The following is a 25,045-nucleotide window of genomic DNA, read 5'->3' on the forward strand; positions in this document are numbered from 1 at the left end:
CTAAATCCATACAACCACCTTATGAGGCAAATACTTTTACAATCCTCACTTTCCCAACACAGAAACAGATGGAGAAATGAATAATTTGGCAATCCAAGGTCACACAGCTCATAAGTGAGGAAGTTGTAATCTTGAAATTCCATCTCACTTCTTGTATTCTTGAAATTCCATCTCACTTCAATCAGATACAGCAGAGATTTCACTGATATTTAGTCATGAGTCTAAATATTTAAATAGGCTTCAAAATTCACCTTGATGCTTTCTGGCATCTTTTCAAGGCTGAGATGGAATCCAGCCCACACAAGCTGTCTGCCCAAGAGATGCATTATACATTACAATATGGCTAGCAATGGGGCACACTAGAGACACATTACACATCACTTTATCTCACTGTGCCACCATGGGCAGCTGACAGATGCATGCAGTTTGAACGATGTCTCTATCACAGCAGAACAATTTGTTCTCAGCTAGATTCCTGTCTGTGCATCTGTAAAACCTAGCCACTTTCATGTAAGAGCCTAATTTACACCATAATGTAATTAAGGCTAGATCCAACCATCACTTTTTCACATAGTTTTAAAGCCTTTTTCATACAGTTCTAAAATCTATATTCTAAGATATGTGGCACCAGATATCAGCTCAAAGACACTCATGAATGGAGGGATGTGCTGGAAAATGTTAAGAAATAAAAATATGAATTCACTCCACATAAAAATCTTACATGCACTTTCTTTTATTTAATTTTAATTGGAGAATAATTACTTCACAATATTGTGATGGTTTTTGCCATACATCGACATGAATCAGCCACGGGTATACATGTGTTTCCCCATCCTGAACCCCTCTTCCACCTCTCTCCTCACCCTCTCCCTCTGGGTTGTCCTAGAGCATTGGCTTTGGGTTCCCTGCTTCACACATCAAACTTGCACTGGTCATCTATTTTATATATGGTAATATACGTGTTTCAGTGCTACTGTCTCAAATCATCCCATCCTAGCCTTCTCCCACAGAGTCTGTTGTTTACATCTGTGTGTCTCTTGCTGCCCTTATGCAGACACTTTCATCCAATTCACACTTGTTACTGAACAATAAACACAGAATTTCATATTAATACAAGCCAAAAGGTATTTATTTATTGTGGTGCTTCAACTGAAGGAAAAATTCAACTGTTCTAATTTAAGTTAGATACTCCATATTCTGCTTCAAGGTGGCTGGTTTGGCAAACAGAGAGCTAACATCATCTGTATAGTAGGCTACCACAGTATGATTTAATTTTATATTTCATGCTTTATGGAAATTAGGTTTTTTTTCCTTTTACAGATTAAGGGCTTTCATTTTAATCAGTGCCTCTAATGCCTTTCCAAACCCTAATCTCCTTGACATCATAACTTTTGGCTGTACGATCCCCTACAGTTCTCTCATGGATGTCAATGATGACCAATCAGTTTTAAAGAAAACTATTATTAAAGAAATCTAAAGCAATCAAATGAAACTCAACTTATATATAGTATAAACCACTATGTATTCAGTATCAGCGAAAACTGTCCAGTGTCTTGACTGGAGTAAAGAATAATTTTCTCCGTATGTTTGAAGAACCTCTAAGGATTTTCAGTGGAACGCAAAAGATACCTGAAAAACTCTGGAGCCTCTCTACAGACTAATGCTGTCTTAAGAATATACGGCTCATAGAACCCCATATAATGAGGCTCTCTGGACTTCTCTGCCACAAATCCACATAGTACAGATTAAAAAATACAGCAAACTGAAATTCACTCCCCCAAGTAGTACTATCATATAAAGCAACTAGTATAAATCATATACTGCTGCTGCTAAGTCACGTGAGTCGTGTCCGACTCTGTTCAACCCCATAGACGGCAGCCCAACAGGCTCCTCTGTCCCTGGGAGTCTCCAGGTAAGAACACTGGAGTGGGTTGCCATTTCCCTCTCCAATGCATGAAAGGGAAAAGTGAAAGTGAAGTCGCTCAGTCGTGTCTGACTCTTAGCGACCCCATGGACTGTAGCCTACCAGGCTCCTCCATCCATGGGATTCTCCAGGCAAGAGTACTGGAGTGGGGTGCCATAAATCATATAAATCATATACTACTCTATCAAAATACCAGGTTTGTAACTACAATTATACGGACTGATCTGATCATCAGATATTTATGCAATAAGCTACTGAATCATATGCCAGGTACTGTGCAAGTGCTAAGGTAACAACCACTGTCAACTTTAGTAATCTTTTTGTCTTTTTCAAAAGCAGCATGTATAGTACTCTGTGGAGTCACTTCAAAAGAGTAAACACGAATTCAGCATCAACTCAGCTACTAGCCTTCATGGAAAAGGTGTAAATTAACTTTTTTATATCTTAATTTCACTCTGGCATTTAATGTTACATAGGCATGTGAAGGGGCTTCCCAGGTGGCCATAGTGGCAAAGAACCCGCCTGCCAATGCAAGAGACATAAGTAGATGCAGGTTTGATCCCTGAGTTGGGAAGATCCCCTGGAGGAGAACATGGTAACCATTCTCCAGCCTGGAGAATCCAATGGACAAAGGAGCCTGGTAGGCTATATAGTCTATGGGGTTGCAAAGGGTTGGACACGAGTGAAGCAACTTAGCACACCCACAGGCATATGGAGGTGTGTGTGCATGCACGCATACATACATATACACACATACACACACACACTTGCTCTCCATAAGCATGCCTTCCTTCTTTTTTTTTAAAGTACTCCATAAAGCCCAAAGAAGACAAATTTGAAGACTTCAAATATCAGATATAAAACCCTTAACAATTTGAATAGTTTTCAAAATTAAGGTCTCTCTCACTATTGTTGCCAATGGCCAGTCATTAATTTCATTTAATTCAGTAAAACTAATGCTAGTTTGTTTTTTAAGTGCAAGTCCTAAAATGGAGAACTGTCTTTCGAAGATTTTCCTCTTGAAGTATCCTTAAAATGCACTTAAATAGGTGAAGCAATTTAATGCCTCATAAACATAACCTAAAGAGTCTAGCTTTCTAACAGTCAATAATCTTTATTTTTTAACAGCACTAATATCTGAATATTTACTGATATGATATTTGGAGAATAAAGACCTGAGCAAAGGCCTTAGCTCAGTGTTATACTCAGCTCTCACTCATGCTCATCTACCAGGATGCAGCTGTAATAAAAGATGAATTATTTAAGTTCTTGATATCATGTGGAGCCAGAGGTGCCATTAATGCAGCCATTTAGCATCATCAGGGTGTAAATAATTTATAGGATGTGCAGAGCAATCACAACAGTCTGCGGAGAATCAAGTTCTGCAAACTAACGGCAAAGAAGTCCTGTAGCGCTGGAGACACTGGAGTTTTCTTCTGTCCAGTCATATATGTACATTTTTGAGCCATCATCAACATTTTTTGTTTTTCAGAATATGTAGCACTAATAGTTCTGAACTGTGAACTTCAACAATAATAAAATTTCTGATAAAGGGGCTCTTTGCAAAAGTTATAAGATAGTAACAATATATATTAAGTCCAATAGTTTGGGTATGACAATGCTTTATGTATTTATTCAGTATAATTCACTCTTTTTTTCTGTAAATGGAAATCCCTGTTTTGCTAATTAGAGTGTATCCAGCATAATTTATTTTTAAAAATAAAACTCCGGATTATCATTTTGGTAAATTATAGCACTATGATTTAACAGGCTGACGTTCAATCAGCCTTAAGGGCTCTTGGAGTACACTAAAGACAAAGATTCCAAAACAACTCGAAATGCTGTCTGCTTTTAGGTTTACTTTTCCTTTACCACTAATGGCTGTATACAAAGCTATCCTTTCTTGGAACTGTCAGTCTTCCTGTCTCTAACAGTACTACTTGCATTTTTTTCTAATTTGTTGATTCTTATCAACTATCACAGGCTAGAAAACCCAGTGCCTCTTAGAACTGTCTGAAATAGGAGTAAATGAGATGGATGTGTGTGAGACTATAGAAGCTCCTTTACAAATAAGTGCTTCCTGGAAGCACTTTTGCTTTTTTGGTTGAACTGTCAATCCTAAATGAAATCAACCTTGAATATTCGTTGGAAGGATTGATGCTAAAGCTCCAATACTTTGGCCACCTGATGTGAAGAGCGACTCATTCGAAAAGACCCTGATGCTGTTAAGAGCAACTCATTCGAAAAGACCCTGATGCTGGGAAAGACTGAAGACAGGAAAAGGGGATGACAGAAGATGAGATGGTTGGATGGCATCATCACTGATTCAATGAACTCTGGTGAACTCTGGGAGATGATGAGGGACAGGGAGGCCTAGGGTGCTGCAGTCCATGGGGTAGCAAAGAGACGGACACAACTTAGCAACTGGACAACAAAAGGCATGGCTGGAGATATTGGGCAAATATCTTTTAGTATAAATAAGACTGTATTATGGCATGAAACATAATGCTACTCCAAATTAAAGTTTCTATCCATCATTTGCATTACTTATTTGCAATACATTGTGTAACACTTTTTGCTGCTGCTGCTGCTAAGTCGCTTCAGTCGTGCCCAACTCTGTGTGACCCCAGAGACGGCAGCCCACCAGGCTCCGCCGTCCCTGGGATTCTCCAGGCAAGAACACTGGAGTGGGTTGCCATTTCCTTCTCCAATGCGTGAAAGTGAAAAGTGAAAGGGAAGTCGCTCAGTCGTGTCCGACTCTTAGCGACCCCATGGACTGCAGCCTACCAGGCTCCTCTGTACATGGGATTTTCCAGGCGAGAGTACTGGAGTGGGGTGCCACTGCCTTCTCCATGAATACAAAAAGTTGAAGGTGGTAGGAAAATGGGAGCATTAACTTCAAGAATAAGAGGCATATCTTATTTTCTTCCATTATCTTTCTCAGAGATCTCAACGACTGAAAATATTGCTTCATTGTGGGGACCAAACAACAAAACAAAAAATACAAATTCTATAATTACATTTAAGAATAGAGTTTCTGCATACCCAGTCTTTGTACCTGGGGCAACTCATTTAACCTCTCTAAACTTGAGTCTTATCTACCATTAAATAAGGATACTATTAATAGTAACAACCTCAGTGGATGGCTCAGATGATTAAAAGAATACAGATAAAATGTTTAGAATACAGGTCAGTGTGTAAACAGTAGGTAATCACATAATTGTTGTTCAGTCACTCAGTTGTGTCCGACTCTTTGTGACCCCATGAACTACAGCATGCCAGGCTTCCCTGTCCATCACCATCTCCTGGAGCTTGCTCAAACTCATGTCCATTGAGTTGATAATGCCATCCAACCATCTCGACTTCTGTCGTCCCCTTCTCCTCCCACCTTCAGTCTTTCCCAGCACAAGGGTCTTTTCAAGTGAGTTAGCTCTTTGCATCAGGTGCAAAATACTGGAGCTTCAACTTCAGCATCAATCCTTCTAATAACTATTCAGGGTTGATTTCCTTTAGGATTGGCTGGTATGACTTCCTAGCTGTTCAAGAGACTCCCAAGAGTTTTCTCCAGCAGTACAGTTCAAAAGTATCAATTCTTCAGCATTCAGCCTTCATTATGGTCCAACGCTCACATCCATACATGACTACTGGAACCATCACAGCTTTGACTGTATGGATCTTTGTAGGCAAAGTAATGTCTCTGCTTTTTAACATGCTGTCTAGGTTTGTCATAGCTTTTCTTTCAAGGAGCAAGCGTCTTTTAATTTCATAGCTGCGGTCACAATCTGCAGTGATTTTGGAGCCCAAGAAAACTAGATTTGAAATAGAATGATGGTTCAACACTATCACCTCTTCTAAGTATTTATTTTTTTGTATACAAAGGCATAATCCATTCCCCAAAGTAAAATCTTTTTTTTTTTTTTTTTGGTCATGCCACAGAATGTGGGATCTTATTTCCCATCCCAGGGATAGAACCCTCTGCATTGGAAGCACAGAGTCTTAACCATTAGATCACCAAAGAAGTCCAGGCAAAATTTTAATTAACTGGAACTACTCCCTTAAATTACTTTATTAAAGTTAATAAACTATATATTGCTTCTGAATTCCAATTTCATGAGAAAAATGCGAGTAATAAGGCAGTCCACCAAAGATTTGGTCAAATTATTGAGGTATAAACCTACATCACAAGGGCGTCCCAGGTGGCTCAGTGGTAAAGAATCCACCTGCCAATGCAGGAGATGTGGGTTTGAGCCTTGTGTTGGGAAGATTCCCTGGAGGAGGAAATGGCAACCCATTCTAGTATTCTTGCCTGAAAAATTCCATAGACAGAGGAGCCTGACAGGCTATAAAAGTCCATGGGATCTCAGAGAGTCAGACATGCCTGACCAAGAAACCTATATCACAAGATGTTTTAGAATAACCCAGTAATACTTCTAAGAAACCATTCTACATATACAGCCATATAATTGTTAAGAGATACCTACCAGTAACGCTGAGGTTGAACAGTTATATGAAGACCTACAAGACCTTCTAGAACTAACACCCAAAAAAGATGTCCTTTTCATTATAGGGGACTGGAATGCAAAAGTAGGAAGTCAAGAAACACCTGGAGTAACAGGCAAATTTGGCCTTGGAGTACGGAATGAAGCAGGGCAAAGGCTAATAGAGTTCTGCCAAGAGAATGCACTGGTCATAGCAAACACCCTCTTCCAACAACACAAGAGAAGACTCTACACATGGACGTCACCAGATGGTTGACACTGAAATCAGACTGATTATATTCTTTGCAGCCAAAGATGGAGAAGCTCTATACAGTAAGCAAAACCAAGACCGGGAGCTGACTGTGGCTCAGATCATGAACTCCTTATTGCCAAATTCAGACTGAAATTGAAGAGAGTGGGGAAAACCACTAGACCAGGCAGGTATGACCTAAATTAAATCCCTTATGACCATACAGTGGAAGTGAGAAATCGATTTAAGGGACTAGATCTGATAGATAAAGTGCCTGATAAACTATGGATGGAAGTTGGTGACATTGTATAGGAAACAGGAATCAAGACCATCTCCAAGAAAAAGAAATGCATAAAAGCAAAATGGCTGTCTGAGGAGGCCTTACAAATAGCTGTGAAAACAAGGGAAGCAAAAAGCAAAAGAGAAAAGGAAAGAAATATCCATTTGAATGCAGAGTTCCAAAGAATAGCAAGGAGAGGTAAGAAAGCCTTTCTAATCGATCAGTGCAAAGACTTAAAGGAAAACAACAGAATGCGAAAGATTAGAGATCTTTTCAAGAAAATTAGAGATACCAAGGGAACATTTTATGCAAAGATGGGCTCAATAAAGGACAGAAATAGTATGGACCTAACAGAAGCAGAAGATATTAAGAAGAGGTGGCAAGAATACACAGAAGAACTGTACAAAAAACATCTTCACAACCCAGATAATCATGATGGTGTGATCACTCACGTAGAGCCAGACATCCTGGAATGTGAAGTCAAGTGGGCCTTAGAAAGCATCACTACGAACAAAGCTAGTGGAGGTGATGGAATACTGGTTGAGCTATTATTTCAAATCCTGGAAGATGATGCTGTGAAAGTGCTGCACTCAATATGCCAGCAAATCTGCAAAACGCAGCAGTGGCCACAGGACTGGAAAAGGTCAGTTTTCATTCCACTCCCAAAGAAAGGCAATGCCAAAGAATGCTCAAACTACCACACAATTGCACTCATCTCACACGCTAGTAAAATAAGCCAGGCTTCAACAGTACGTGAACTGTGAACTTCCAGAAGTTCAAGCTGGTTTTAGAAAAGGCAGAAGAACCAGAGATCAAAGTGCCAACATCCAATGGATCACTGAAAAAGCAAGAGAGTTCCAGAAAAACATCTATTTCTGCTTTATTGACTATGCCAAAGCCTTTAACGGTGTGGATCACAATAAACTGTGGAAAATTCTGAAAGAGATGGGAATACCAGACCACCTGATCTGCCTCTTGAGAAACCTGTATGCAGGTCAGGAAGCAACAGTTAGAACTGGACATGGAACAACAGACTGGTTCCAAATAGGAAAAGGAGTATGTCAAGGCTGTATATTGTCACCCTGCTTATTTAACTTATATGCATAATACATCATGAGAAACGCTGGGCTGGAGGAAGCACAAGCTGGAATCAAGATTGCTGGGAGAAATATCAATAACCTCAGATATGCAGATGACACCACCCTTAAGGTAGAAAGTGAAGAAGAACTAAAGAGCCTCTTGATCAAAGTGAAAGAGGAGACTGAAAAAGTTGGCTTAAAGCTCAACATTCAGAAAATGAAGATCATGGCATCCGGTCCCATCACTTCATGGCAAATAGATGGGGAAACAGTGGCTGACTTTTATTTTCTGGGACTCCAAAATCACTGCAGATGGTGATTGCTGCCATGAAATTAAAAGACGCTTACTCCTTGCAAGGAAAGTTATGACCAACCTAGACAGCATATTGAAAAGCAGACACATTACTTTGTCCACAAAGGTGTGTCTAGTCAAGGCTATGGTTTTTCCAGTGGTCATGTATGGATGTGAGAGTTGGACTATAAAGAAAGCTGAGTGCAGAAGAATTGATGCTTTTGAACTGTGGTGTTGGAGAAGACTCTTGAGAGTTCCTTGGACTGCAAGGAGATCCAACCTGTCCATCCTAAAGGAGATCAGTCCTGGGTGTTCACTGGTAGGACTGATGTTGACGCTGAAACTTTGGCCACCTGATGCAAAGAGCTAACTCATTTGAATAAGACTCTGATGCTGGGAAAGAGTGAGGGCAGGAGGACAAGGGGATGACAGAGGATGAGGTGGTCGGATGGCATCACCAACTCAGTGGACATGAGTTTGGGTGAATTCCGGGAGTTGGTGATGGACAGGAAGGGTTGGCGTGCTGCATCACAAAGAGTCGGACACAACTGAGCAACTGAACTGAACCGAACCAGGAAGTTACTATAATAGCAAAACCATAAAATAAAAAGAAACCTAAATGTCCATTAAAACATGATCAATTAAATAACTTATGAAAGTTCCATACAATGGAAATCTCTGCAGCCAGTAAAAAGAACAGCATCAGGAATATAGTCAATAATATTGTAATAACTTTATATGGAGACAGATGGTTATCATGACACCAGACTTATCATGGTGATCACTTCATAATGTATGCAAGTGTCAAATCATTATGTAGCACACCTGAAATTAACATAATACTGTATATCTACTGTATATCAACTATATATTTCAATTTAAAAAACAAAAGAATAAGAGATATTTATACATAGTACATAGAACAGCATTGGGGAGGGTTGCTTAAAGAAACGGGAGGACCTCCAGGAAGGTTCCACCAGGGGGCACCTCCTAAGACTGCTGCTGCCAATGCCTCTATCCCTGAGGCAGGCCACTGCTAACCCATGCCTCCAAGGGAGACCTTCCAACACTAGCAGGAGGAGATGAGTGCACATCCTCCTACTCCGCCACCTTGAAGTAACGTCCCATGAAATCATTAAAGAGATCCTGGCCCCTTGTGTTCAATGTGGCATTATCTAAAATAGCCAAGATGTGGAAACTAAGTGCTCACTGATGAATGGACAGAAAAAGGAAATATAAGAATCTATGTATATGTGTGTGAATATATATATACACACATATATCTGTATTTATATAATATATATTTTATATATAAATTTTATAATTATATATTTATATATCTGTATTATAAACATACATATATAAATATTATTCAGCCACAAAAATAAAAGAATCCCTGTGATTTGTGACCAAAAAGAAAGGAACAGCCATATATGTAAAACTTTGTGGAAGTACACCCAAGAAACAGTTAACAGTGAGCCTTCCTTAAATGGAACAAAAGAACTTTTCACTTTTCTATTTTTTATGCTCCTGTACTTTTTTAATAGTTTATCAGAGGAAAGTATTATTTAAAAATAAACACACATAAAACCTATCTTTAGCCCAAGATATGACTGGGAAAGAAGATTTTAATTCTGTTACTTTTCAAAGAGATTAGGAATCTCCTTCAGAATAATGCCCTAAATTGACCCAATGAGGTTAATTATGACACTGGACAAAGGAAAAAATAATAATCAGATGTTTTTTGTATTCCTAGTTAGTAATATACCTCAGAAAGAGAGTGTAAAATACATATATACTAGACTGTTTTTGGACTGACTTATGAAACAGTGAATTGCACCTTATATCCTGGTGTCTGGCCCTCAAATTTTAAGCCAATGAACGGCCAAATTTTTAGTAAGCAGTACAAAACCATGGCATACTGATCCCATGCTTTTATTTTTATTGGATATTAACTGCTTTGCAATATTGTGTTTCTGCTGTACAACAAAGTGAACCAGCTGTATGTATGCATATATCCTCTCCCTCTTGGACCTCCCTCCCACCTCCCCTCACCCCACCCATCTAGGTCATTGCAGAGTAATCCCATGTTTTCAATTTTTTTTTTCCATTTACTCAATAAAATAAAAAATAATTCAGCAACAACAGGACAAAGGCTGTTGCTTATATATGAAAATATACAAAAAGGTAAGATACATTCCATCATCAGTTTCTGGGTATCAACTGGGTTCACATCTGTGTATCAGACTATTTTATATTTATATTTGGACAGACTATATTTTATTATATTCAGTTCAGTTCAGTTCAGTCGCTCAATCATGTCCGACTCTTTGCGACTCCATGAAACACAGCACACCAGGCCTCCCTGTCCATCACCAACTCCCGGAGTTCACTCAAACTCATGTCCATCGAGTCAGTGATGCCATCCAGCCACCTCATCCTCTGTCGTCCCCTTCTCCTCCTGCCCCCAATCCCTCCCAGCATCAGGGTCTTTTCCAGTGAGTCAACTCTTCACATGAGGTGGCCAAAGTATTGGAGTTTCAGCTTCAGCATCAGTCTTTCCAATGAACACCCACCCAGGACTGATCTCCATTAGGATGGACTGGCTGGATCTCCTTGCAGTCCAAGGGACTCTCAAGAGTCTTCTCAGTTCAAAAGCATCAATTCTTCAGCACTCAGCTTTCTTCACAGTCCAACTCTCACATCCATACATGACCACTGGAAAAACCATAGCCTTGACTAGAGGGACCTTTGTTGGCAAAGTAATATCTCTGCTTTTCAATATGCTATCTAGGTTGGTCATAACTTTCCTCCTATATTAGGTTGGTGCAAACATAATTTTGTGGTTTCAGACAATGAATTTTAAATCAGTATAACTAGGCTCAAACAACATCTTTATTAATTAAAATGGGAACCATTATCTTCAACATAGTTTTGCCAACAAGAACTAAGTTTGTTTATTTCTGTAGCATAAAAATGCGTGCTTTGCAATTCGACACACTCTTGAAAACATCCTGCTAGCTGTAGAAGCAAAAGGCTGTCAAGATCCTTTAAGAAGTGGTAGTCGGTTGGTGAGAGGTCACGTGAGTATGATGGATGAGGCAAAACTTCATAGCCCAACTCATTCAACTTGTGAAGCACCGGTTGTGCAACATGCAGTGGGTGTTGTCACGGAGAATTGGGCCTTTTCTGTTGACCAGTGCCAGTTCCAGGCGCTGCAGTTTTCAGTGCATCTCATCGATCTGCTGAGCATACTTCTCAGATGTAAAGATTCTGCTGGGATTCAGAAAGCTGTAGTGGATCAGACTGGCAGCAGAACACCAGTGACAAAGACCTTTTTTGGGTACAAGTTTGGCTAAGTGCTTTGGAGTTTCTTCTCAGTCACAATCCGATCTTCTCATGCCACAATCCGATCAAGAAATGGTGCATTGTTGTTGTGTAGAATAAGATGACACTTCAAAATGACAACTTTTTTGATTTGCAGTCAGCTCATGAGGCACCCACTTACTGAGCTTTTTCACCTTTCCAATTTGCTTCAAATGCCGCATGACTGTAGAATGGTTGATGCTGAGTTCTTCAACAGCTTCTCATGTAGTTTTAAGAGGGTCAGCTTCAATGATCCTCTCAATTGGTCACTGTCAACTTCAGATGGCCGGCCACTATGCTCCTCATCTTCAAGGCTCTCATCTCCTTTGCAAAACTTCTTGAACCACCACTGCAACTTATGTTTGTTAGGAGTTCCTGAGCCACATGCGTTGTTGATGTTGCAAGTGTCTCCACTGCTTTACGACCCATTTTGAAGTCAAATAAGAATATTGCTCAAATTTGCTTTTTGTCTAACATCAATTTCCTAGTCTAAAATAAATATAAACAGCAAATACAAGCCATTAGTAGAAAAAAAAAAAAAAATGGAGTGGCACCCCACTCCAGTACTCTTGCCTGGAAAATCCCATGGATGGAGAAGTCTGGTGGGCTGCAATCCATGGGGTCGCTAAGAGTCGGACACGACTGAGCGACTTCCCTTTCACTTTTCACTTTCACGCATTGGAGAAGGAAAAGGCAACCCACTCCAGTGTTCTTGCCTGGAGAATCCCAGGGACGGCGGAGCCTGGTGGGCTGCCGTCTCTGGGATGGCACAGAGTCGGACACGACTGAGCGACTTAGCAGCAGTTGAAAAAAGAAAAAGGGAGAAATGTGTATTAAAATTATGTATAACATAACCACATTTATTTAAGAATGTATTCCAGTATCAAATGGCAAAGCTCAATAATGAAAAACTGGAATTACTTTTGCACCAACTAAAAATTATTAAGTTACTGTAAAGATTTTGGGAAGTGAATAGATATGCATTAAGTTTAATATAAGTTATCTTGTCACAATATTGGCAGAGAAGGCAGGTCTAATCAAAGCCAAGCATCAGCTGGTTTCTCATTATTAACATAATCCATCATTCCTTAATACTCATGTAGCTTAACCTGGCACCAAGTCTAGTATCTCCTCAAATATGCCTAATTATGCTCAGGGTTGGCTATGGTTTTCAGGCTGCAACCTGCCAAGATTTTTATTATATAAGCAGGATGTCAGAGTGATTTTGAAAAGGAAATACAAAAAATAAAAACATATAAGAGAAATCCAAATTTAAGAAGCATTTAGCAACAAACTTATTTACACCACACTTCATTAATGTTGCACTTTTTATGCTTTAACTTCTAAACTGTTCTTCACTACTAGTAATTCTGATAGTTATTTAAGTTTATTACAAACAACATAGTTATGGTCTCTTTTTTGGGGAAAAGTTGGGAACAACAAGAGAAGCAGAGGAAAAGAAGACACATACTTAAAAAAAGGTTTACAGCAAAGTAAAAAAAGCTTGCATTAAATGCTCTATTCTGGTTTTTATTCCAAAGATAAAATGAATAATTTGGATGGAATCTAATTACTTAAATTGCTTTTGTTTTTTATTTGTACTAGCAGAACATCTTAACATTTTTGATGAGTTGAATAATACAGAAAAAACAAGCTGTGTCATTTAGTTTGGCATAAAAAAAAAATACAACATACAAATGCTTTTTTTTTAAACATTTTTGCTACTCTCTTAATATGATTTGTTTTCTCTACTGCTTAAATGCCAGTTCTCCATTATGATTAAACAGTCCTTAATAAAGAAAGTATACTTCATAAAATGTCATGAACCTAAGATGAGGGAAATGTATTTTCTAGCATTGGGAAGCCAAATGATTATCTTAATGTACAAGTAATTCTTTGACTATTCATTCATGCACTGATTATATATGTTGTATATAAGGAAATGCAAAATACTTTTAATATAATGAAACATAATTAGGACCACAATCTCTATAAAAATAAAAGTGTCTTCCAAAGCATAAAGGACTTTTTAAAGAATTAAGTAAAGCACAGATCTTTCAATTAACATTCAGTAAGCAACAACCATTTATGGTTCAGCAGTTCTTCACCACCACTATACATCAGCATTACCAGGGAATATCTAAAACACTAATGCAGAGGTCTCCTTCAGACCAATCAAAGCACAGTCACTGGGGTGTGAGCCCCAACCACTGGTATTGTGCTAAGGTTCTCCAAGTAGTACTCTAACCTGCAGCCAGGGCTGAGAACCACTGCGCTTCTCCAGAAATCTAATACCCAAAAGGATGCTCTGCAATAAACCTGTCAACAAATATTTGAGTTGGTGATGGACAGGGAGGCCTGGAGTGCTGTGATTCATGGGGTCTCGAAGAGTCGGACACGACTGAGCGACTGAACTGAACTGAACCATATGCCAGGCACTGCACCAAGTAGCACAGAATAAAACAGGCATTAAAGGAGTTATATAATCCCTCTTGGAGTTTACAGGATCATTTTAATATAGATCATTTTAATATAAAGTCTCACTGACACCAAAATGTCACTAAACAATATTCATTATCAAGATGAAATTCCTATAAATCCCTATTTGTACCACAGAAAGTTAGGATAGAAGGGGTAGAAGAAGGGATGGATGCTTTTCTAATTAATTCACCTCTGTTTTGCTTATTTCTTTTAAAGAATATATGCCCTTTTATACTTTATGCATGTTTTCTAAAATTAGATTTTAAAAGTGAGGTCTTAGATAAACACAGCAAGACATACTAGTAGATTCTTGGATAGCTCCTTGGATATCTCACTGAAGAACAGAGTCAGGAAATAGGTTTAGGAAGGGAAGTCTATGGGATTCCCAGGTAGTGGTAGTGGTAAAGAACCTGTCTGATAATGCAGGAGACATAAGAGAGGTGGGTTCGATCCCTGGGTTGGGAAGATCCCCTAGAGGAGGGTGTAGCAACCCACTCCAGTATTCTTGCCTGGAGAATTCCATGAACAGAGGAGTTTGGTGGGCTACAGTTCATAGGGTTACAACAAGCTGGACACAACCAAAGCGACTTTGCACTCGGGGGAGTCTAGCAAGGTAAAATGACCCTAGGTTTCCTTACCACTGTTCAGCAGTAGCCTTGTCTGTCTGTCTTCATCTCTTAACTACTGTTCCCTTGCCCAGCAAGATCTTGTCAAAAAGACCAAAGGGGACAGAGGATGAGATGGCTGGATGCCATCAATGACTTGATGGACGTGAGTCTCAGTGAACTCCGGGAGTTGGTGATGGACAGGGAGGCCTGGTATGCTGCAATTCATGGGGTTGCAAAGAGTTGGACACGAGTGAGCGACTGATCTGATCTGATCTGATCTTTTTAAATTTTAGTTATGCCAGTGGATAAGAAGTAGTATCTAATTGTGTGTTTTATTTGCATCTCCCTAATGAAGGCTGAGCGCCGAAGAATTGATGCTTTTGAACTGTGGTGTTGGAGAAGACTCTTGAGAGTCCCTTGGACTGCAAGGAGATCCAACCAGTCCATCCTAAAGGAAATCAGCCCTGGGATTTCATTGGAGGGAATGATGCTGAAGCTGAAACTCCAGTACTTTGGCCACCTCATGTGAAGAGTTGACTCATTGGAAAAGACTCTGATGCTGGGAGGGATTGGGGGCAGGAGGAGAAGGGGACGACAGAGGATGAGATGGCTGGATGGCATCACTGACTCAATGGTTGTGAGTCTGAGTGAACTCCAGGAGTTGGTGATGGACAGGGAGGCCTGGCGTGCTGCAATTCATGGGGTCGCAAAGAGTCGGACATGACTGAGCGACTGAACTGAACTGATATTGAGCACACTACTCTCCTCTTTCCAAGTGGTTCTAACACCTAAAATTAAATGCCATTCAGGACAAGGGAAGCAGTGGAAGCAAAATTAATATTAAGAGAATCAAATTATATAAAGAAACGCAATTAAACCAATATGATTTTCCCCTACCAAATTAACAAAAAATAATTTAGATGATGATAATCAATGCCAGGGAAAGTGTGATAAGAAAGGCACTCTCAGTGTCAAAACAAGTTTAGATGGTAAATCAAAACAGCAAGGAGGGAGAGGAAAGCCTTCTTAAGTAAACAATACAAAGAAATAGAAGAAAACAATTAGAGAGATCTACTAAAGATCTCTTCAAGAAAACTGGAGATACCAAGAGAACATTTCATGCAAACACAGGCACAATAAAGGACAGAAATGGCAAGGACCTAACAGAAGCTAAAGAGATTAAGAGGTGGCAACAACACACAAAAGAACTATACAAAGGTCTTAATGACCCAGATAATGTGTTCACTCACCTAGAGCCAGACATCCTGGAATGCAAAGTCAAATGGACCTTAGGAAGCATTACCACAAACAAAGCTAGTGGAGGTGTTGGAATTCCAGATGAGCTATTTAAAATCCTAAAAGATGATGCTGTTAAAGTGCTGCACTCAATATGCCAGCAAATTTGCAAAACTAAGCAGTGGCCATAGGGCTGGAAAAGGTCTGTTATCGTTCCAATTCCAAAGAAAAGCAATGTCAAAGAATGTTCAAACTACTCTACAAGTATGCTCATTTCACATGCAACCAAGGTAAAGTTCAAAATCCTTCAAGTTAGGCTTCAATATGTGAATCAAGAACTTCCAGATGTAGAAGCTAGATTTAGAAAAAGCAGAGGAACCAGAGATCAAATTGCCACCATTCTTTGGATCATAGAAAAAGCAAGGGAATTCCAAAAAAACGTCTACTTCTGCTTTATTGACCACACCAAAGCCTTTCACTGTGTGGATCACAACAACTGTGGAAAATTCTTAAAGGGATGGGAATACCACACCACCTTACCTGCCTCCTGAGAAATCTGTATGCAGGACAAGAAACAACAGTAAGAACTCAACATGGAACAATGAACTGGTTCAAAGTTGGGAAAGGAGTGCGTCAAGGCTGTATATTGTCACCCTCCTTATTTAACTTATACGCAGAGTACATCATGTGAAATGCCAGGCTGGATGAAGAACAAGATGGAATCAAGATTGCCGGGAGAAATATCAATAACCTCAGACATGCAGATGACACTACCCTAATGGCAGAAAGTAAAAAGGGCCTCTTGAGGAAGATGAAAAGGAGAGTGAAAAAGCTGGCTTAAAACTCAACATTCAATGATAACAATGCATCGTAAAACCTTCAGAAGGAAAAGAGAATGTTTTTGTGGACCATATGTTTTGTGTGTGGCAGTTTATTAGTTTTTAAAATCAGTACTTTTTAATGAAAACAACTTGACCAAAAATCTGTCACAGAATTTGAGACCCATTAAAAAAAGTTTAATGAGAAAACAAAAAAAAAACACACAAAAAAAACTCAACATTCAAAAATCTAAAATCATGGCATCTGGTCCCACCACCTCATGGCAAACAAATGGGGAAAAAATGGAAATAGTGACAGACTTTACTTTCTTAGGCTCTGAAATCACTGTGGATGGTGACTGCAACCATGAAATTGAGACACTTGCTCCTTGGAAGAAAAGCTATGACCAACCAAGAAAGCATATTAAAAAGCAGAAACATTATTTTGCCGACAAAGGTCCATATAGTCAAAGCTATGGTTTTTCCAGTAGTCATGTATGGATGTGAGAGTTGGAACATAATGAAGGCTGAGTGCTGAAGAACTGACACTTTCGAACTGCAGTGCTGGAAAAGACTCTAGAGAGTCCCTTGGACAGCAAGGACATCATACCAGTCAATCCTAAAGGAAATCAACTCTGAATAGTCATTTGAAGGATTGATGCTTAAAAAAAAAAAAAAGAAGAAGAAGAAGAAGGATTGAGGCTGAAGCTGAAGCTCCAATACTTTGACCACCTGCTGCAAAGAGCTAACTCACTTGAAAAGACCCTGTGCTGGGAAAGATTGACGGCAAAAGAAGGGAACAACAAAGGATGAGATGATTGAATGGTATCATCGACTCGATGGACAGGAGTTTGAGCAAACTTTGGGAGATAGTGAAGAAAAGGGTAGCCTGGAGTGCTGCATTCCCTGGGGTCACAGAGTCTGACACGACTGAGTGACTGAACGAAAGAATGTATATGAAATCCAATTAATCTAGTCCAGCAGTGGTTCCCAACTACATGATGAAGTTTCCACCAGTCAACAAGAAATGAAAATAAGGTTACAAGTTTTCCATGAAGCTAAATATACTTAATCTACAAAATTGCCCTTAACTCTAAAATCATGTATTTCCTAATTTTTTGATGTTATCATGACCATCAGTTCAGTTCAGTTGCTAGTCGTTTCCAACTCTGCGACCCCATGAACTGCAGCACACCAGGCCTCCCTATTCATCACCAACTCCTGGAGCTTACTCAAACTCATGTCCATCAAGTCGGTGATGCCATCCAACATTATCATCGTCTGTTGTCCCCTTGTCCTCCTGCCTTCAATCTTTCCCAGCATCAGGGTCTTTTCAAATGAGTCAGTTCTTCACATCAGGTGGCCAAAGTATTGGAATTTCAGCTTCAGCATCAGTCCTTCCAATGAATATTCAGGACTGATTTCCTTTAGGATTGACTGGTTTGATCTCCTTGCTGAGGGAGACTCTCAAGCATCTTCTCCCAATACCACACACAGTTCAAAAGCATCAATTCTTCAGTGCTCAGCTTTATAGTCCAACTCTCATATCCATACATGACTACTGGAAAAACCATAGCTTTGACTAGATGGATCTTTGTTGGCAAAGTAATGTCTCTGCTTTTTAATATGCTGTCTAGGTTGGTCATAACTTTCCTTCCAAGGAGTAAGCGTCTTTTAATTTCATGGCTGCAATCACCATCTGCGGTGATTTTGGAGCCCAGAAAAATAAAGTCTGACACTGTTTCCCCATCTATTTGCCATGATGTGATGGGACCAGATGCCATGATCTTAGTTTTCGGAATGTTGAGTTTTAAGCCAACATTTTCACTCTCCTCTTTCACTTTCATCAAAAGGCTCTTTAGTTCTTCTTCACTTTCTGCCATAAGGGTGGTGTCATCTGCATATCTGAGGTTATTGATATTTCTCCTGGCAATCTTGTTTCCAGCTTGTGCTTCATCCAGCCTGGCATTTCACATTATGTACTTTGCATATAAGTTAAATAAGCAGGGTGACAATATATAGTCTTGATGTACTCCTTTCCCGATTTAGAACCAGTCTGTTATTCCATGTACAGTTCTAACTGTTGCGGCTTGACCTGTATACAGATTTCTCAGGAGGCAGGTCAGGTGATCTGGTATTCCCATCTCTTTAAGAATTTTCCACAGTTGTTTGATCCACACAGTGAAAGGCAGATGTTTTTCTGGAACTCTCTTGCTTTTTCGATGATCCAAAGGATGTTGGCAATTTGATCTCTGGTTCCTCTGCCTTTTCTCAATCCAGCTTGAACATTTGCAAGTTCATGGCTCACCTACTGCTGAAGCCTGGCTTGCATCATTTTGAGTATGACTTTGCTAGCATGTGAAATAAGTGCAATTGTGCAGTAGTTTGAACGTTCTTTGCCATTGCCTTTCTTTGGGATTGGAATGAAAACTGACCTTTTCCAGTCCTGTGGCCACTGCTGCATCTTTCAAATTTTATGGCATATTGAGTGCAGCACTTTCACAGCATCATCTTTTAGGGTTTGAAATAGCACAACTGGAATTCCATCACCTCCACTAGCTTTGTTTGTAGTGACGCTTCCTAAGGCCCACTTGACTCTGCATTCCAGGATGTCTGGCTCTAGGTGAGTGATCACACCATCATGGTTATCTGAGGCATGAAGATCTTTTTTGTATAGTTCTTCTGTGTATTCTTGCCACCTCTTCTGCTTCTTTAGGTCTATACCATTTTGTGGCATAAGATGGCAGAGTAGAAGGATCTGTGTTCATTTTCTCTAAGAACTCCAAAACTACAATTCGCTACTAAACAACCATCAACTGGAGAATGCTGGCTTCAAGGAGAAGCCCCTTCAAAGGAGAAGCCCCAGCAAGACAGTAGGAGGGGTGAAATCACGTTTAGAATCAAACCCCATACCCTCCAGAGATACTCAGAGGGCTCAAACAAACCCTGGGCACACCAGGACCCAGAGACCCCACAGAGACTGAGCCAGCACTGTGCTTGAGTGTCTCCTGCAAAGGTATGGGTCAGCAGCAGCCTGCCACAGGGGCAGGAGCGCTGGGTGCAGCAGACCTGGGTATGGCATAAGCCCTCTTGGAGGAGGTCACCATTAACCCCATCATAAAGCTGCCAGAACTTACACAAGACTGGGGAAACAGGCTCTTGGAGGGCATAAACAGAACCTTGGGTGTGCCAGGACCCAGGAGAAAGGAGCAGTGATCCCATAAGAGACTGACCCAGACTGGCCCGTGAGTGTCCAGGAGTCTCCTGCAGAGGTGTGGGTTGACAGCGGCCTGCTGCAGGGTCGGGGGCACCGAGTGCTGCAGTGCATGCATGGGACCTTTTGAAGGAGGTCACCATTATCTTCATTACCTCCACCGTAGTTTGGACTCAGGTCAAACAGGGAGGGAACATAGCCCTGCCCTTCAAAAGAAAATTGGATTAAACATTTACTGAGCATATCCCCGCCCATCAAAACAAGACCCAGTTTTGCTCTCAGTCACTCTCTCCCATCAGGAAGCTTCCATAAGCCTCTTAACCTTACCCATCAGAGGGCAGACAGGATGAAAACCATAATCACAGAAAACTAACCAAACTGATCACATGGACAACAGCCCCATCTAGTTCAATGAAACTATGAGCCATGCCATGTAGGGCCACCCAAGACGGATGGGATATGGTGGAGAGTTCTGACAAAATGTGTCCACTGGAGAAGGGAATGGCAAACCACTTCAGTATTCTTGCCTTGAGAACCCCGTGAACAGCATGAATAGGCAAAAAGGACCCTAAAAGATGAACTCCCCATGTCGGTAGGTGCCCAAAATGCTACTGCAGATCAGTGGAGAAATAACTCCAGAAAGAATGAAGAGTCTGAGCCAAAGCAAAAACAACACCCAATTGTGGATGTGACTGGTGATGGATGTAAAGTCCAATGCTGTAAAGAGCAATATTACATAGGAACCTGGAATGTTAGGTCCGTGAATCAAGGCAAGTTGGTAGTGGTCAAACAGGAGATGACAAGAGTGAATATCAACATTTAGGAATCAGTGAACTAAAATGGACTGGCATGGGTGGATTTAACTCAGATGACCATTATATCTACTACTGTGGGCAAGAATTCCTTAGAAGAAATGGAGTAATCATCATAGTAAACAGAGTCCAAAATGCAATACTTGACTGCAATCTCAAAAATGACAGAATGATCTCTGTTCATTTCCAAGGCAAACCATTCAATATCACAGTAATCATGACCATAAAAACAAATGTTGGAGAAGAGGGGTTCTAATGCCCTTACTTGAAACAAACAAAAAATTGACTAATACACCTGGTCCTTCAATTCTCTGTGTATAGGGGGTGGTAGAGGTGTAAAATCAGAACAATGTGATACAGCCCTCACCACTCATGAAGAATCCAGTCAGTTTTTAAATAACCGAATAAAATTTAGAAGTTTCTGACATGCAAAGACAGTATCTAGGGAATTCCCTGGCAGTCCAGTGATTAGGACTCGATGCTTTCACTGAGGGGCCTGGCTTCTATCCCTGGTCAGGGAACTAAGATCCTGCAAACCAAGTAACATGACCGAAAAAAACCCAGAACCTGTAACTGGTACAACCACTATGGAGAAAAGTATGGAGATTCCTTAAAAAACTGAAACTAGAACTATCATATGATCTGGCAATCCCACTCCTGGGCATATATCCAGAGAAAACCACAGTTTGAAAAGATACATGCATCCCAATGTTCACTGCAGCACTATTTACAACAACCAAGACACAAAAGCAACTTAAATGTCTACTGACAGAGGCATGGATAAAGACAATGTAGTACATATACACAGTGGAATATTATTTGGCCATAAAAAGGAATTAAATAATGCCATTTTCAGCAACATGGATGGACCTAGAGATTATCATACTAAGTGAAGTATTTATCATACTAAATCAGATAGAGAAAGGCAAATATCACATACTGCTTACATGTGGAATCTAAAAAAGGAAAAAAAGTACAAATGAACTTATTTACAAAACAGAAAGAATCACAGACTTTGAAAACAAACATATGGTTACCAAAGGGGAAACATGGGAGGGAAGGATAAATTAGGAGTTTGGGATTAGCAAATATATACTGTATATAAAATAATCAACAAGGACCTACTGTACAGCACAGAGAACTCTACTCAATATTCTGTAATAATCTATATGCTAAAAGAACCTAAAAAAGAATAGATATATGAATATATATATATAATGAATCCTTTTGCTGCCACTTGAAACTAACACAACACTGTAAATCAATATAAAAAATTTTTACAGACAGTACCTAAAAATAAATAAAGTTTCTGTCCAAGAAAAAAAATTTTATCTTTACTCACACACACAATGCTCCTAACACCAGATATTTTGGGGTTTCCCCCCCACACGAACCAATTCTCCAAAACCCACTGGATATCCTGAGATTCAATTCTGACACTAACTAGAGTCAGTGCAGACCCCATAAGCTAAGGGTTTAGTCCCACAAGACTGCCCCCATCCCCACTTCAGATACCAATCACAAATAGAAGGTCCCCATGTTACCCACAACTTCTGTCTGACTTGGCTACAAACTGGAGGTTTCCATGACCCCCTCCTTGGATTCAAACACCTGCTATAACAGTTCACAGTACTCAAGAAAACACATATGTTTACTAGTTTACTATAAAATAAGAAAATATGATAAAGGACTCAGATAAACAGCCAAAGACACACACAGGGGGAGATCCAGCAGGGTCCAGAGCAGGAGCTTCAGTCTCCGTGGAGTTGGGATGAACCCCCCTCACAGCATACCTACCAGCAGGTGTGTTCATCAACTCAGGAGCTCTCTCAACTCCATACTTTCAGGATTCTTATGGAGGATTCATCACACAGGCATGATCAAGTACTACCTCAATCTCTACCCACTCTCCACCTTCAGGAGGATGGAGGGGGCAAGTGAATGCAGCTGAAAAGTTCCAAGCTTCTAACCACAGCTTGGTCTTTCTGGTGACCAGCCCCCATCCTGAAGCTATCTGGAACCTACTAACAGTCACCTCATTAGATCAAAAGACACTCCTATCACCCAGGAAATCCCAAGAGATGTAGGAGCTCCCTGTCAGGAATCAAGGGTCTAAAAACAAATATTAGACCAGTACGCATTCCAAATACTCTTTTCACTTTGGAAATCACAGGGATTTCAGCTCTGTGCCAGGAACCAGGGGTAGAGATCAATTCACATATTTTCTGTTACTTCACCCTCTTGGTCTCTGGCCAACCCCCTTTACAGCAAAATGACACACAACTCAAAAAAGACACTGGCACATTGTTAGAATCCCATTCAGTCATTAATAACTGGATCATCCGTCATAATATGATATGAAAAATAAATTTCCAGGCAAGGCCACTTGGGTTTGCACGCTTCCAGTTAATCTTGTCAGGTTCCAAATGCAGGTATGGTCTAGGCAAACATACGATTTCATTCTTTTAGTTGTCTGGTTGAACTAAGATATGATATCATCTACTACTCTGAGCCCTTCTGAGGTGTTAATATTGGATTTCCCTCACTATAACAACCCATTTATTTCTTTATCTTCAGCTCTTCCAACCCAAACTCTTCCAACTTTAGAAGGAACATCAGGTTCAGCCACTGTGTTGATCTAGATAACAAACAGCAATACTAGTTTAGCAAGTTCCTCCCCTTCAACCCACTCATTCATTTAGGGTAAGGTTACACAGGTACAGAACTACTGGGCTATTTCTACCACCAGGGAACATAGAGACATTCACTGTTGACCTCAATTTTGCGAGATGGAATGAAAGCACAACATACCCCACTAGACACTTAGGAACCTTGACCCCAAATTTTAAATTAGAGTTAGTTTCTTGCTTAAAAATTATCCATTTCCAGCACTTATATTTGCAGCCCTGGTCCTGGTAACCACTGCATCAAGCAGGTGAAAAAAGCTGATATGATATGGGGAAAAAAGAAAAAAGTATAGTTATTACACCAGCATTCTTCTCCCTTGGTAAGAACTGCACAGTCATTCCATACCCTCTTCCCCAGACTCACCACGAGAACTCTATAGAGTACGGCCACTCCTTTAACCACACCCCACGTTGTGAGTACACTTTGATGGTATATAATAAGCCAGCCCTTCATGTCTTTATCTCCCCCATCTTAAATAACCAATGTTTTAACTGCCCATTCCAGTTCTCCATCAAACTAGTACCCTGAGGAGGATTTCTCTCTGCCCACTGTTGGGACATTATGGGCTATAAGGTATATACTTTGGTCTGAAGAGATGATGGTCAACCATCTAAATTGGTACAATTATCTTCTCTTCTGGTTAATGGCAACCCACTCCAGTATTCTTGCCTGGATAATCCCATGGATGGAGGAGCCTGGTGGGCTACAGTCCACGGGGTTGCCGAGTCGGACACGACTGAGCGACTTAACTTTCACTTTCTGGTTCTTTTAAAGAACCCTTGAACACTGGCATCTACCATCAAGTAAACAAAGCCTGGTCCAGAGTCAGTATCTATTCTATCAGGACTCATTTGTAGCCCCTCAGGCCTACCAGCACCAGGCTCATTTACCAGCTATGTTCAAGCCTTTCCACCAGAGCAATCTGACACAACCATCTGCTGTCTTTGTCTCTTTCACTTGAAGATAGAACATTATTCTGTCAATGATTACCATCATTTCGTGCCTCAGGGGTACAAGACAACTATGTCTATAGATTCAGACTATCTCTGCATTCCTGCAGTGTCCCCATATCCACTCATTCAGGGACCCAGGTGGCCACCTCAAGAAAGCACACAGGTGTATTGGCTTATTGATCCTATTCACCTTCTGAACCTAGAAGGGGCTTCTCCTGGTGGGCATCAAGAAAGTCCCACTTTAATGCACCCTTCAAATTCCCACAGTAATTCCCACAGTGTTCTGCCCCTTAAGGGCATTCCTTACACAGGCCAGGTTTTCACTGCTCTTCTGCCTGGCCACAGACCACTGCCCATGAGTCAAACTCAAACACAGGGCTTTTACCACTGTTCAATTCCTACTCTAGGAAAGAAGAGGACTCTAGGAAAACAGCATGCAATTCAACCCAATTAGCTAATGTCCTTACCTTCTTCAATCAGTGGTGGCCTTCCAAATAGGATGCTGTCCATTCACCTTGCAACTGTCATTCAAAAACTAAGCAACTCTTTGCTGGTCAGTTATAGGA

The 25,045-nt window shown here is 40.4% G+C and overlaps 1 protein-coding gene across 4 annotated transcripts in view; it reads right to left on the reverse strand.

Annotated features, from left to right (window-relative positions):
• LRIG2 (leucine rich repeats and immunoglobulin like domains 2) overlaps positions 1 to 25,045 on the reverse strand; it is a 60,920-nt gene that overhangs the window by 23,424 nt on the left and 12,451 nt on the right. The window lies entirely within an intron of this gene.

The sequence above is a fragment of the Bubalus kerabau genome, chromosome 6, assembly GCF_029407905.1.
Source record: "Bubalus kerabau isolate K-KA32 ecotype Philippines breed swamp buffalo chromosome 6, PCC_UOA_SB_1v2, whole genome shotgun sequence".
NCBI classification, from domain to species: Eukaryota; Metazoa; Chordata; class Mammalia; order Artiodactyla; family Bovidae; genus Bubalus; species Bubalus kerabau.